Consider the following 17,180-nt stretch of genomic DNA (forward strand, 5'->3'; position numbering starts at 1 on the left):
TTCGAGAATGACGTCTGACTTATCGTAATGCATAACAGGTTTGGTGCATTTTTATAAAAATAAAATGAATAATAATTAAAGCGAAAAATGTTAAATGACGATTATATTTCATGCGAATAAATAATGAAATAAATGTATGTTTACAACGATCGATATACGATCTATTTAATTAAACGAAAAAAATTAAAAAAAAGAGTTTATTATTACTTACCAATCTTCGGTATCATTATCACTAATATAATTATGACTGTATAATTAAAATCAACTTCTATAACTTCAACTCTCCTAAGACTCCGGAACTCCCATCAATTCCATTACTTCAACTTTCCTTCCACCCCCTTCCTCCTCCAAAACTCTCTTTTGTTTTCAACTCTTATGAAAAAACCTTCGTTAATGAATGAGATGTAATCCTAATCATAATTAATCATTTAATGAACTATATATAATAACATCTCGCTAGAACATACATAACCCATAAAATAAATGCATTAATTTCCTCATAAAATACAACTCATCGATGTTATTTGATAAAATTTCTAAACGTTTGTAGGAAATGCTTGTTACAGTTGGAAGATGTAGAAGTTCATTTGAACGATATTTAAAAATTTTTTAAATATTTTTATAGATAATATATTTAATCGCCCTAAAAATTCGTACTTATCTTAATTTGACACATGATTTTTTCGATCAAAAAAAACAACTCAAAAACAACCGTTAGGATATTTATAATTAATCCCTATCCTAATAGATTTACATATTTAAAATTTATTTACGTCTTGCTAATTTGATGTAGGATTTTTTCGATCGAATGAATCTAATTTGGTAACCACCATTAAAAGGAAAAACATTCACACATATAGAAAATATATTTATACTTTCCAACAGCACTTCATAATTTTCTAGATCGATAGAACTTAGTTCGGGAATTAACCTCTTTCAATATTAAAGAACTTTTATTTCCGCTAATGCATCCGCACATCTTAAAAATGTATTTATACTTTCCCAACATCGAACAATGATTTTATCTATAGAAAAAAAAACCTGATTCGAAAGAAATCCTTAAGATTTGTAAAAACCTATATTTACGCAAACACATTAACACCTTTAAAAAAATATTAATTATACTTTCTCTGAATCGATTTATGATTACATCGATCGAAAAGAGAAAATCTTTTGATATATGAAATTCAAATGAAATATCTCGGGAAGACGAAGGCGGTGGCCACTTTTCGCTTATGCTTTCGAACTCTCGACAATCTCCCTCGCGATTATTTTCGTTGAAAAGTTAAATCCCGAGCCTCCTCGGTCTGGCTTGCGCTCGCGAGGAATACATCGAGCGTACATTATTTCATTAACCGCGCTTTTCCTCGCCAACTTCCAGCCTTGCACACCCTTTACCGCGCCTCCCCCCATCGTACACCCCCTTATACCCCCGTTTTATTCCCTTCTGTACGTTCACCACTACCAACACTAGCCGCTGCTGTAACAAAAGCAATGGTAGCGTTGCTGCTTCGAAGGAGAACCGGTAGAAAAGGGGTTGCTCGTTGGCACAGGGTTGTGGTAGTGGTGGGAGGAGGGGGTTGGGCAAAAGGGGGTAAGAGGAGTTAGGAGGGAGGGGGCCTGGTAGTAAGGGTGGCCAAGCTCTCCGGCTTTCATATTAATTAATTTGCTCAAGAGTTTTAACGACTTATTGCACTTCAATTAACTGATTTTAAATTGCATAATCCCCGACGCTTGCCGGCGCCTTTGCCTTTGCCGGCAGAGCCAACCACCGTGAGCTTAAAAACCGGTTTGGTAATAAACTCTTGGCGAAGAACCTGCACTCGGGTAGCCAAGGTAGCGTTCGTTGCTTGCTTACTTGCTTGTTTCCTTCCTTTCTTCCTTCTTTGCTTGCTTGCTTGCTTGCTTGCTTGCTTGCTTGCTCTTAACCGCTCGCGTCTCGTTCCTAAGTGCAATTAGGTGAAAAATAATTGCTAAGGAAAATTCGAACGGGAATCGCTAATTTGTTATTCGACCGGAACCAAAGATCTTCAGTTATATTATTACCGGCTTGTTAACACGGATTATCGAGATAGGATATTTCCTACGAAGAAAAATGATAATATTAAGTTAATATATATATATATTCGTTAATTGTGAATCACGATGTATCATATAGATGTTTAAACAAAAACGAACGATTGGTTTAATTTAAAATGAATGATGATCTTATCGATGTCCAATGAAATTACCTGAAAGATTCTTCTTATTTAATGACAAATATAGACGGGAATGAAAGTTCAGTCAAATTTATCGCTCGATGACGTGGTAAAAGGGGAGATCATCGTTGCTCGCTCAACGTTACGACGAGGTGGTGAACGAGACGAGATGGGACGAGGTTGAGGAGAAAAAGAGAAGGAAAGAAAGAAAGAGAGATAGAGAGAGAGAGAGAGAGAGAAAGAGAGAAAGAGAAGGATGAGGAGAAGGAGGAAGAAAAGGAGGTTGGAGGCTGGAGGATCGTGACCGAACCGCTACTTTGTACCCTTCGTACTAATTAATTTGTCAAAGAGTTTTAACGACTTACTGCACTTCGATTAACCGGCCTTAAATTGCACGAAACCTGACGCTTGACGTCGCCTCGAAACCGGTTCGTAATAAATTACCATGCCGCCGCCTCTGATGCCACCACCACCACCACCACCATCACCACCATCACCACCACCACCATTGCTACACCAACCGCTTGCTCGCTTGGGCTTGTACATCGTTTCCGAAAGCTTGTCCGTGCCGGATCTCGTTAAATACATACTACACGTGCATTCTCGCGCCCCTTAACCAAAGAACCGTTGAAAATTCCTTAATGTTCTTCCTTGTTTCCTTCGGTATTTCTTTATTTTACTTTTTCTTTATTCGTTCTTTTTTTTGTTTTGTTTTGTTTTTTTTTTCTTTCCTTTTCTTACGTATCGCACCTTTTTTCCTGCAGTCCTGTTTATCGTCTCACGCGATAACGCCCTAAGGTCCAGAAATTCGTGACTAATCGCAAAGAAGTAGTACGTGAGAAACATAAATCTTCTGTTATTTAATATCAAATGTTAACCCAAATGGATCCCGGTTTTATAGTTTTTCTTTTTTTCTAGATCTAAATTCTACCTTCCATTTAATTGTTTTATCTCTTCGTTTAATTTAATATTAATTATAATTAATAATATTGTTGTGCTATCAATCGAATTCTTGATTATTTCAGTGTTTAAATTATTCTCAAAATAAATCGATCTGAAATAATCGAAGATTAAAATACGCCTAACTGTATTAAATAATTCATTTCAAAGGCGCTTAAAATATCACGATCAAATTGATCACTTAACATACACGGTACAGATTCGTAAGATTATTTGATCACATATTTAAAAGAAATTTAATAAATAATAATTAATTGATTAGAAAGAAAATTGTATTTGAGGTTACGATCCGATGGGTTCGATTGATTCAACGACTGGAACTTCAACGGGGGCTTGTTCCCGAGGCTTGCCTGGAACTCATTCGGTAACCGAAGAGTCTGATCCGGTCTGTAATTACAATTCGAACAAAGTTATGCCGAGCCGGCTCGGCCGGGGATGTGTCAAGTATTTAATCAGTGCCGACTCCGGGGTCTGCGTGAGACAATGGATGGCGACCAAGCCATACCTCTTTCCTCACCCTTCTGCCATCAGTCGACCAACTTACTCCTTCCCACCTCTTACAAGCCGTCTGCGACGAAGCCACCTTCGTACTTCCACTATGACTGGAGCTGCAATTATGTCGACCTCATTTCAGGACAGGTTTACTCCTCTCCTCTCATTGTACTATTCCATCTATCCTTCTTCATCATATATATATATTCACTTTCTCTCTCTCTCTCTCTCTCTCTCTAGTCGTCCTTCTGTTCCCATTTATCTTTTGTCTATCTTATACCGAGTGAAACATTTAAAACAGTCCATCTGAATAATTTAAATAGCTATCGATGATAGAACAAAATTAGTCGGACAAAATTTACTTGCACTCGATAGTAATTTTGACCCATTCATTACGGCAGTACCCGGTATTCGAATTTAACTTTTGCAACGCTATCTTGGAGAATTATTTTAACGTCAAGAATACACTACGTGTGTTCAAAATAAACTTTTAGTAAGATTTATCCAGTACGTGACAATAATATCAAGAGATACTCTAAAAATAAAGTACAATCTTTTAGCCGATTATAGTCTACACTCGTAACGAAAGGGTTAATAATTTGTTTGTACACAAACGAATAAACACTGTCATATGAAAAAGTTAACTAGATTTTTTTAAATAATGTGATACATTTTTCCATTTACCATCTAATAGATCGTTTTGAAACACGTACTGTTAGTTAAGTTAGAATTTTTATTATTAAATTTTCTGTATTTTTTTTTATATAAAAAAATAAATAATTAAATATAAAAACATAACATGAAATTATGCTATTCTTGAGACCGAGTAAGTTTCATTTGACACATTGTTTTTTTATCATCGATATCAATCGAATTATACAGAATCGAATTATGTTTTACATGCTTCACTCGGTATATAGTTTTAGATGTGTGTGTGTGTGTGTATGTGTATATGCTATATCTATCTCTTAGCACACGTTCCCTGAGCTAGTCCATTCTGTCTCTTTCTCTCTCTCTATAATTTTCTAACTCTCTCCCTTTCTCTTTCCAACTTGGCAATGTCTCTTCTCTAACCGCTAATTCGGCACACTTCACCGCCTCCACCATTCGTTCTATCTTTTTCTTCTTCTCGACACCCTCACATTGTGCTCTCTCCACTCCCACTTCATATCATTTCATCCTTTTTGCCTCTTCATCTTCTTTTTCTTCTTTTTATTTCTCGCAGTACCATTACGTCGCACGTTATTTCAGAAAACAATTAACTGCATAAAACGGATCATCACCTTTTCCTCTTCTCTTGAATGCAACAACGAGTAATCTTATAAAAAAGATAAGATTTTATTCTTTTATTTTTATTTTAACTAAATTATTTTTATTGAATTTTTATATTCTTATTTTTTTTTGTTTGGTCATTTTTTTTTACAGAGAGAAATTCGACACAATTCAGAGGATAAAGTTGCGATCTCGAAGCTTTGATTGTAACCAATGATGTACTTCGGCTTAGGTTACCGGTTATCTTAATGCGAAAACGCTGCGTGCGTTCTACGAATCACACGTGATTTGTACAAACCGTCGAGAAACACGCGAGGCTGCTTGCTTGCTTGCTTGCTTGCTTGCCACGACTTCGACCAAGAGATTTCTAACTTTGGTTTAAACTTGTCTTAGATCATGCGAATCTGCTGTTGCATTGACTAACCAAAGAGAAAATCATTTAAACATTTTTTTTCCTTTTATTTCTTGCAAAACGTTCTAATCGATAACCCTTTTTCGTTTTTGTTTTCCTGATTTTTCATTGTAACGCATGGATGAATGAAATTGAACATTTATGTAAAAAAATGTTAACTTCGAATAAACGTCATAGTGAAAACAAATACGGGATTATAGTATACTGAACGAATCCTTTATTTTTACATAATGATTTCATCGGTCACATGCATGCCGCCAGCGCGTGTTCATTTATGCGAATCGCACTTTACATTCATACGTATGTAAGTACGTACGTGAAAAGCTTTAAAATAGAATCATGGCAAAGTAAACATAGAAAACGAAATCGGATCTGAAAGATATGAGGTTGTATCGGTGTCCTTGCATCGTAAAAGCACAAACTTTCCTACGAAATATCAGCTTTTTCTTCCTTGACGTAGCAATATCCTGTTTTCTATCCGTATATTTGTAAAATCAAAAAGAGTATCTCCTTTCTCTATGTATGTTTATATCGATCTTGTTTACCTATTACATAAATGAAAATATTCGATTGGAAAAAAAGTTTCTTCATATTATCCTAGAACATGATTTTAAATTTATACAATTTCAGTAATATTAATCGGATCCGATAATACTTGCGTGCAATTGTATGCTAATATTATCATAGTATAATCTACAAAAAAAGTTTTAATATTTGTTTATTCGAACAAAAATAATCGAATATTGGTAATAACAAAAAAAATAAAGAAGAAATTCGATAGGTTGGAACAATTTATCGCAAGACAAAAAATCGTTAACTAATATCGTTAACTAATGCGATGCATTTAATTGATGCCGGATATAACCGGCGTCAAAACAATACGACAAAAAATTTGTTTTATATTAATGTCAAAAATGCAAAAAAGCGAATTCATATATGTGTACGTTTACTTACATACGTAAACATAGTCTTTAAACGAATGGCATAATTACAGAGGCGAGGACAAATCTCGCGAAAATTTATTTCCGGCCCTGGAGGGGTTAAACAAAGGATTGTTCTCTGGATTCGTCGTCGCATTGTCGACCCTTCGTGTAAAAGCGATATCGAAGTTCTGCTTGGTCGTATTATACCAGAGAGAAAATCTAAATCCTTCGTGATTGTCTGTCAATTATTTATGATTGGCGGCAATTTGTTCAATCGAGAGTAAGCCCCATTGGGATGGAGGTTTACCGATTGGCATTCGAACGCGTTTTTTAAATTCACCTTTTTTCCTTTCTCTCTTCCTCTTTTGTTTTTTCTTTTATCATTGTATGATATTTATGTATCATCACAGCGTACTTACGTAAACCATCATCTAACTAATACGTAATTTAATTGCAACAAATTTTCACACAATTAATGTCAATTTTATATTCGTATTTATTAATTAAATGTTTTTTTCCTTCTCCTTTTTTTTTCTTTTTGTTTAATATCGATTCTAATTAGCACGAAATGTAGTCAGTCATTAAAATGCCGAGAAAAAAAGAACGAAACAAACAAACAAACAAATAGAAATGGGAGTAAACAAGAAAAAGAGAGAGAGTTTTATAAAGAAAAAAAATCAATCGGAATAGAAAAAGCACGTGTACCAACGGAAAATAAAATGTAACGATTTGAGTTTCTGTAAAAAGATCCTTTCCTCGAGCTGTACGCTTGAATATGAAACTCGTTTTTATATATATGAAGCGACACATGGGAATGACGTATTTCAATAGCGAATTTTGTTCATTACACAATTTCAACTCTTACGTATTTTGTTGGGAGCAATTAGGAAAACGGACCTTTGTATCGAGCGTTTAGAAATAAAGATCAACGAACGCGTTTCTCTGAGAAATTTCTGAACCGATACATGCACACGTACTCGCACTTTCTTTCACGCGCGCGCGCACACATATACACAGAGACAAGATACACGTGACGACCAGAGAAGTAATCTTTCTATTTCAAAAGTTTAACGTATATTTCTCGCGACGTATCTGACTTCTTTTTCTATCCTCTTACTTTATTTTTTTTAAATTTTTCTTTTTTTTTATTTGTTTTATTATCTCCAACTCTATTACATTTTTCTTTTTTATTTTCGTCTCTTTTCGTCGTCTCATGTACGACCACCCATGGCTTTTGCCAAGGTCCTTTCATTCACGCCGACTTAACGTTCTTCCTCCCACCATGGATCAGTTTTATTAGACCCTTTTACACTTGCTCTCAATCTTTCCCTTTTGCCTCTCCATCAACCGTTTTCGTGGTCACCTTTAATTAAACAATTATCCGAATCGGAAAGTTTCTCCCGTTTAAATCATAATCGATCATCTTACGTTAAAACAATTTCGTTTAAACGACAACAACGATTACGCGTTAAATTTTTTGCGAACCTTTTTAAAACAAATATTTTATGTTAGTATAGAATTAACAAATATTTAATATCACATGAAATAATATTCCATTTAAAACAAATATAAAAGAAATGTTGTTTGCGATGGTTAAGAAGATAATGTATGAAATTGTCGCGTGTACGAGACTCACCAATCACGTTGATGCAGTGAGATTCCAATTCGCTAAGGTTCACCAAACTTATCGGTCCAACCACTCTTCTTTCCTTCTTCTTCTTTTCTTTTTTTCTTTCTGTCTTCTTCTTTTGCTCACAGCTTTCGGCGTTTATAAGTCTCTCGTCATGTCACGTAGTAACTGGATCCTCCAAGTCTCTCAAATCTCCTTCACACCGATCGCACTGCACGTCACAAGCCCTTCCTTTCTGTCAGTTCAACCCTCTTACTTACTATCTTATCTTATCTTCTTTCTTTCTCACTCGTTTTGTCTTCTCTTCTTTTTACGAGTTTTTTATTTTCTTTTCAAACGTCCACGTGAAGAGATACGAACGAAGAAGTTCTTAGTTCGACCAAAAAGTTGGTCTAACTGACGTTAATTTTGATTTTTGCACTCTCACCACAAGGTAATAGAGAATAAAACTAACGTAAATCTTGGTGAAAGATTTTTCCAAGAATTTTTTTGTTCAAAACTTGTCTCCACGATACACGTAATTGTTGAAACCATTCACGCAAGAGAAACAAATAAAAAGAATGTTATTTAGAGACTTTTTGCGATTAACGTTAACGAGAATCCCGTTGTTACTCGTAGAAGATGGGGATATTTGATTAATAATCCTCGTACGTGAGACAAAAAGTGAACAAAAGTTTTTCGTCGTAGGTGGTAAGGTCAAGAACGATTATTACGATCTAAAGGGAACTTTGAATTCTCAATAAATCGCAGGAAACGATCTTTGACACAGAAGGTTACGATTGAAACGAGAGGTAGACGATCAATCAGTCAGAGTCAGTCAGTCACGTGGCAGTAGACGCCACGCTGATCGATCGCAAACGACCTTGGTATTCCGGCGTGGCTTCTCGCATCAGGGTCAGGAACATGCATGAATCGTCTTGATGATATAGGATTCGACCTTGCAAATCTTCCCTTCTTATTAATCCCTCAAAACTATCAATAGTTCAATCCATTCAAAGAAACCAAATGAATTATTTTCCTTTTATTCCCCCTTTTGGTATATCTCAAAGTAAAACCTTGCCTTTTTAACAACAAGTTCTCAGTTCACATAAACAACCCTTATCGTTATAAAGGACAGAGATGCACGAATATTTATTCTTTTCGATAGACGTTCACCGAGATGTTCACTGGAAGCTAAGACAATAATTTGACGTTTCGATACGAAATGGGGAATTGAAAATAAAACAAATATGGAATTTTAATCTTCTCCCGTTTATTGTACTTCCTCTACCTAGTCTCCTTTCCTATTTACCCTCCTTTCTCTTTTAATATTTCCGTTTTTATTTGGAAGAAAAAAAAAATGGCAAAAATCCGAGGAAATATGAAAAGAGAGGATGGAAAATAACGTTCTCCAAGGAAGCTAGACGAAAGAGAGATCAGACACGTCCGTCCGCGAACTGTTCGCCAAACGCACTGAGGAACCCGGCGGCAGGTTCGCCGCTGACGTTGTGCCTCCGTGGCTTCGATTCCCGGATGGGCATGCGCTACGTTCTACGTTCCGAAGGGGGTTGCTTTTGCTACCATCGCGCTTCTATGCCAAACTTGCCTCGACTGCTACCGGCGTTCCTCTCCAACCACGGGGGTGCATCCACCACCGATGCTTCCAAAAGAGAGAAGAATATACGCGAGAAAGAGAAAGAAATTGAAAGAGAAAGAGAGAATGAGATAGAGAGAGAGAGAGAGAGAGAGAGAGAGAGAGAGGAGAACAGGCCTGATCCTAGATCCTCTTATTTTCTCTTTCCAAAGATGCGCATGGGCTTCCTAACGTTCGCCACTGACGAACATGTATACTCTCCTATCCTTCTCTTTTATACCAATTTCCTTTTCTAACCCTTTCCACTCACTTTCTCTTACTTTTACTTCCGATTAGATTATTAATGCACTTTAATCGGTAGGATTTTAATTTTAATAATTAATTAACAGTGTTTTAAGTTCGTAATAATTGCAATCGTGAATAATTCTTTATTTTGAAAAATTAATGTTGTATGTTTTTAGATATTAATGAGGGAAGCTTGTAATATAAAATGAGAAGGGAACAGGTATGATCTTATTTTCTCTTTCGAAAAATTCGCATGGGCTTCCTAACGTTCACCACTGACGAACATGTACACCCTTCTACCCTTCCCTTTTATACCGATTTCCATTTGTAAACCTTTCTATTTACTTTCTCTTACTTTTACTTCCGATTAGATTATTAATGCACTTTAATCGGTAGGATTTTAATTTTAATAATTAATTAACAGTGTTTTAAGTTCGTAATCATTGAAATCGTGAATAATTCTTTAGTTTGAACAAATAATATTTTGTAAGTATTAAAGGGAAAGCTTGTAATATAAAAAGAGAAAGGAACAGTCATGATCTTATTTTCTCTTTCCTAACGTTCACCACTGACGAACATGTACACCCTTCTACCCTTCTCTTTTATACCAATTTCCTTTTCCGTATAACCCCTTCTACTTACTTTCTCTTACTTTTACTTCCGATAAGATTATTAATGCACTTTAATCGGTAGGATTTAAACTTCGATAATTAATTTACAGTGTCTTAAGTTTGTAAAAGTTGTAATCATGAATAATTCTTGATTTTATGAAAAAAACAACTCTATTTAGATATCGAAGGGAAAGTTTCAAAGTAATATAAATTGAACCAATAACGGTATTTTATATTCTTTATGAAGTGAATTTTCTTATTGCTTTAATAATATTGATAATAAATCTGTTTTAGGGTATTATCTTAGAAGTTGTATGTATATTTAATAAAAAAATTGACGAAATTTAATTTTGAAGACATAACTAAACACGGATTTTAATTACCTATCAAATGATATATCACATAGTAAGGATTGCTATCGAAAATATTAAAGTAGATGTAGCTAGGATAGAAATAAGTTGAATTTACAATTTTATCAATATTTGTTTGAAATTTATCTGAATATTTTAATTGACGTGCTTTTTCTCGAAATTTAGAGTTATTAAGGGTTCAATTTTTTAATTTAAATACTGTACACATATTTGTATGTGTGTGTGTGTGTATTTGCAATAGTAAATAAAAACATATTTCAAGAGTAAAAATATCGTTCGTAATTAAATACACTTATCATATAAATTAATATTTTTGTAAACGTTTAAAATAAAATTCATAATTATTTATGAATTCGTTTTACACATTTCAATATTTAAATTTTTTGAGAGTTATTTTTTATAATTTCGTACTAAATGAAAATTACGTAAACAAGTATAAACAAATTTACGCAATGAAAAACGTAAAAATATAATTTGAATGTACACAGTAACATTTTTTAATGTGAAATTGATTAATAAATGTGATGAAATATAATTAAATCATGACGTAATTGTTATACAATTAATAAGCTAAATGAGCGTTATTGTCCATGATAATGCGCAAGCTTTCAAGGATAGAACAATGAGCTGGTGAATTTAAGCGATTTTAGAAGCTACGACTACAATGCCGGGATAATAATTAATTATCTAAATGAAGCGTTAGAAGCAAGGATATTGTAATGAACGGAAAAGTTATCGATCGAAATTCATCCGAAGTCTTCGAGGATTTCAATCGACGAACGAAATACATGAAAAGTTTAATCGATCGGAGAATCAAGGAGAATGATAAAAATAAAACAATAGGTACCATTTTCGAAAAGAATTTCTTGATGATCGCCGAAAACTTTGAATTCCGTTTTTTAATCGATTTCAATAATAATTTTAATACAACGTTTATTTAAAATTAATAATAAAGTATATTATAAAATGAAAAGAAAAAGATTTTCTTCGATAGAAATTTTTCGTTTATTTAAAATTTAATCAAATACTTGTAAGTGAAAGATAAAAGAGTTAACTTAGGGTGCATAAAGCGAGGGGTGGAATAATGTAGATTCTTATGGTAAACACATTAACGTTTTATTCTTTTTCAGTTATTCTATACGTTTCATTCGAATTTTAAAATCTCAAGAATGAAAAAAAAATTACATAATGTAAAGAAAGAGGAATACCAATAGTTGTTAAAAAGCATATTGATCTTTCGGAAAGATTCCTGAATATTAATTGAATTCATAATTGAAATTAAATAATCGGATAAATCGTAATTCGTTTACATTTCTTCGAATTTTCAAGGAAAACTAACACTCGTTTTTGAAAACATCAATCTAAATTTTATATACAGGGTTTACTTATTACAGTAATTGGACCAAATTATAAATTTATGTTTCTTTTCCAAAATGCAGTGTGGGACGCATAGAATCCACTTTGAACTACTCGAACCATTTGAAATTGTTTCTACTTATATACGAATCATAAATGACTCATGCGGCTTAAAAGAAAAGGCCACCAATAATCAAATCACTTTAATAAAGAATTTTTTTCAGGAAAAAAAATTAAACCTAATTTGGCAGACATTAAGAAAGACAGAAGAAACATGTTCGATGTCAATGTGGATATGCGAACACATTGAAAACAATATTCGTTTTTGGCATACGGTGTGTGCTGTTGTAATAGAATATACATAGTATGTGTATAAACGCGGAAGAGCAGAGAGTTCTGTTACGGTGGTTGCTGCAAGCGCGACCGAGAGAACGAGAAACCCAGTTAACTCGGCAGGTTGATTACGCGCGGCAGGTGTCACACCGGCGAAGTTAGCAAGTTTCACGTAACCGCACGAAATACCTTACGACTTACGAGCCTTGGAGTTTCCCAAGCTCACCGTCGTCCGAGAACCTCTACCCACCTAGTCCACTTTGCACTTAATTGCACTCGCGATCAAACCCCTCTTGCAGAATTTTACTCTTTAATGAAAATGCTGAAGATCGATTATTATAAGTTACGTATAGTAAGCCGATAAAAATATTCAACTTGATCCTAATATGAATCTAATTATATTTCTAATCTAATCTTGATTAATATTACTTGTTTTTTATTGACAGTAAAAGTTATCTATACTAATTAAGATGCAATAAAGTAGAATAGAATGATAAAACATTGATGTTGACGTAGAAGTGCTTTTTTTAAGCCACGATTGATCTTATAGTATGAACAAGTTTACAATCAATTTGGAAATTACAATTGGATGAGGTTCTGTGAACTTTAAAGATGTAAAAATAGGAATGAAGATTAATAAGTTTTTAAGAATTTTACGTTTTAAGAAAATGTTGAAGATAGACTGAAATTAATTAAGCATAGTCGATTGTGAAATAGTTTGCACCTGAACCGAGTTTGGATTTTATTTCTGATCTAATTTTGTTTGATGTTGCTTTATTCTTATTAATAGGAAGGATTATATATAACAATCAGATATAATAGAATAAAATTAGCTGATAAGACATTGATGTAAATGTTGAAGTGCTTATTTTTATCCCCACAGCTGAGATTGAAATATTTATACGTCTATCATAAATCTGGAAATTATAATTGGATTAGACTCTGTGGACTTTAAGAATAAAAAAGTGAGAATAGGGGTGAATAAGCTTTTCCTTTCGCAAACCTTTCCCTATGTCCCTCGGGGGTCATCTTCTCATCAGACAACTATACTTACACGCGAGAGAGTTCAGTGTTCTTAAAAATTTTATTGCACATATGTTCCCACAATACAAAGTCAAATACTAATACAAGGAATCTTTAGCCTTTAGAATTTGTTGTGTACTGAGAGATAAAAACAGCGTTAGTATTGTCCAAGTTTTCTGTATTATTCATTAAATTTGTCAATAAATCGCTTGTAAAATCTTATTAATCACTATGTCAGGATGCTCAGATTCTATGATAAAAGAGGAAGAATAAGAGATAAAGAAGAGAATAGGACAAACGATTGAATTCGAGAGTAAACCATGCCCCCATTTTGACGACTCCACGTACTTTTCTTTGAAACGTTCAATCGCGATTTTCAGAGCGAGAAGAATCGACGAATAGGAGATAATCCATTCTATCGTACTGTTCAATCTTCTCCAATTGAACTTTCGTGACGGGTAGCCCCCAGGAATCGCAACCCGAAATGAATCCAGCGAATACGACGTTCGATTCTATCGACTACTAGCCCTTCTATGAGTCTGGTTTGCTTTTCACCAGGACGATGTTTCCTTCTCGAACGCGAATCGATCAATCGATTTAAAAGCTTTATATAGACTATTTCTTCTAACGGAATTGGCTACAATGTCCATTCTCGAACTATCAAAATTTTCTCCGTTATATAAACTTTTACCAATGTATAACTGCGTATCGATCCCCTACGATTTTTAGCAAACTCAATAATACCTACCATTGAACTTTTAATATTTCAGTTTAAAGTATAATAATTCGTAGTAATATATATTAATGTAAATATTTATATATAATAATATGTTTGGTCATTAAGTATGAAATATTCGATGATGACTTAATATATTATATATCAAGATATGTAATATATAATTTAATATTATTCATATAAATTCATAATATTTATAATAAATAAAACATATGAATTATAATAATAAATTTTTGATATTCGTTATAATATTTTCGTTAAACGAAATATGTTAAAATATAAAGGACAAAAAATTGTTACATTAAATAAAAATCAGACTAAAGGACAAATTGAAGAAAAAAGTAAATTGCTGAGCGAGGATGAGCATCGATGTAAGTGTAGTATAGTGAAAGGAAAAGTCAGTCGAAAGTGCAGGGAGATTTAAAGAGATCAAGGTCTCATGCGGAAACGCAATTAAAGGCAAGCTCGCACAAAACGCGGATTTTGTGCCCCTCAGATCCCGTAATGAGATTTAAAAGGAACGGACTGACTAGGATGAGGTGTGTGAGTTGGCGAAAATCTGGTTGAGTCCGCGGCGAGGCAAGGAATCAAAGGACTTCCGGGAAGATACGGGCTCGGAGGTACTGTGAATGCTTCCTGATGTCTGAAAATGAAGAAGAAGAAGGAGAAGAGGAAATGGAAAATGAACGAGAATAGAAACGAGTGACGCAGACAAATCTATAAAAAAGGGGGAACACGTTCTTCTCATTTAGACTAAAATCAAAAAATTAAATGATATTTTTGATTATATTGAAAAGCAACGTTGCACTTTGTTTTTTATTTGTTTTACAAATTGAATAAGGATTATCTGGTTTTTGTATGTTTTAGGTAGATCATGTTTGTTTTAATACAATTCGGTGTAATGAATAAATTTATTCAATAAAAAAATGATATCCGTCTATCCATTAAACGATACTGTAATAAATAAATTAACAGAAATTGTAGATTATATATTCTCGTGTCTAATAATTTTGAATAACAATGAATGGGAGAATGAAATGCACGAAAGGACGATTAAAAAGGCAAAATGAAAATAATTACTTAAAAAAGTATATTCTCTCTCTTTCTCTCTTGTTTTTATCCCCTCTGGCACGGTAATAATTTCACGATTATTAATCGCGAAAGATTATATTAACTCCCGTAGAAATGTTCGAGGATCGCAGTGAAACTTTTTGGATGGTTTAAAATTTGTAAGGAATGCACGCGAGGGTAGTAAGACGAAAAGACGAAAAGTTCATGCCCTTTATACGTCCTGACGAAAGGACCGCGAGTCTTATGATAATGAAGGAAAGTTAATCATGTACCTCGAACAGACTGTGCTCAGTAAAAGAGCAAAAAAGTAAGGGGAGAGGGTTGAACTTCGGAGTTCAACACTAGCTGGCGAATGTTTCAGCCTTAAAACACCTGTGGATTATATACTTTTTTTTATGCTACTGTTTATTATCAAAACAACCAAAAATACATAATAACAATATTTACGAAAGTTAATCGGAATTTTTTAAACAATCACTTTTTAGATACACATATTATTTACCGCTTTCATTTGTATTTTTATTCAGTTAGTTTAATTTTGTTTTAACCCTTAACTGGAGACGTCGAATCACAACAGGATCTCAAGATAAAAATATTTAACCTAATACCTTATTTTTTTAAGTATTTTTTTAAAATACAATAATTATTTATTAATATTTTAAAATCTTTAAAATTATACGTAATGTTCTTTCTAGATAAAAAAACAATTAGATAAGACGTGATTTTGGCATCAAAATCTTAGGCACCCGATGTCACCAATTATAACCCCGTTAAGTACATAGCCAGTTATAGGTTAATCATGTTTTAGATATGTTACGATCAATGCATAGATTTTCCTTCCCCCTTACCATGATTTAAATGCTTCCCACTGAAGCACATTTTGTAGATTGACCAAAACCCTGTGGGTATTCGATAGATTGACCGAATAATCTATTCAATGTCCTAAATTGTTGGTCAATGTCCAGAATATTACAGATACACATATTTACTAATACAATTTCTTGCATTTTTCTTAACTTTAATATTTGTATAATTGTGTTATAGAACATTTTTCGTAAGATTTAACAGAGATTTTTCTTTATAACTGTTCAAATATTATTTTGATTTTGTATTTTATCATAGATTCTCGCATATACAGATATACGCAGGATAATTCAAGAAAGTCAGAGACGAACGAATGATCGATGAGCAGCTATTTTAAAGCGTACGCTTGGTTCGATAGAAGCAAGGATTTCTTTCAGCCGATACAAATTGTCGTAAACGTCAGAACGGATAGAGAAAGACGGAAAAAGTATTCGTCGACGACGGCGCCCTTCGAAGGCTTTTCCTATCGCGTAACCAAAGAAATAACTTACGTTCCCGTTCGAGTAAGCCCAGCCGAACAACCAGCCCCGTTCCCCGTTCCTCTTCCACTACACCCTTACTCTTTCCACCCACAGCTAACTTTTCCCTTTTGCCCTTCGTTTTCAAGTATCTAAAGAAATATGCGTTTGCATCGTGCCAGCGATCGTTCGGTGCAAAACGGATGATAAAGATGTAATTCGAAGTATACCGACATATTCTTAAATCAAACACTTTAATGACAATTTAAACGTGTCTCGTCTGTAAAAACCAAGCGTAATTTTTTTTTTTCATCGATAATATAAGACAAAAGATAGTAAAACTTATTTTATCGTTCTTTTCTTTTCTTTTTTTTTTCATTTCACACGAATTTTATTTTTTATCTGATTTTTGCAAGATTAAAAGTGACTAACATGAATATCTTCGAGAGTTAATTTATTTTTTTTTAAATTCTTATAAAATATCGACATGTATATATCTCTTAACTCTTTGAATCCGAATGTCGTATATATTGGATGTCCTATAACTTGTAGTACAAATAAGCAGGGATTAATTCTACATGAAAAACTTTATCGAAAATGTAAAATAAAATT

At 33.6% G+C, this 17,180-nt stretch overlaps 2 protein-coding genes across 5 annotated transcripts in view; one reads left to right on the top strand and one right to left on the bottom strand.

Moving 5' to 3' along the window:
• Nucleotides 1-9,354, bottom strand: part of LOC122524367 (teneurin-m) — a 735,394-nt gene extending 726,040 nt beyond the window's left edge. For 3 of the 4 annotated variants that reach the window (XM_043646586.1, XM_043646587.1, XM_043646583.1), the window contains exon 1: nucleotides 7,894-9,354. The gene's annotated coding sequence lies outside the window, so the exon portion shown is untranslated. The remainder of the gene's footprint in view (nucleotides 1-7,893) is intronic. The other variant, XM_043646584.1, reaches the window with a different exon arrangement.
• LOC122524226 overlaps nucleotides 1-17,180 on the top strand; it is a 128,736-nt gene that overhangs the window by 66,659 nt on the left and 44,897 nt on the right. The gene's annotated exons all lie outside the window — the stretch shown is intronic.

Source organism: Polistes fuscatus, unplaced genomic scaffold (genome assembly GCF_010416935.1).
Source record: "Polistes fuscatus isolate 324 unplaced genomic scaffold, CU_Pfus_HIC Scaffold7, whole genome shotgun sequence".
In the NCBI taxonomy this organism is placed as follows: Eukaryota; Metazoa; Arthropoda; class Insecta; order Hymenoptera; family Vespidae; genus Polistes; species Polistes fuscatus.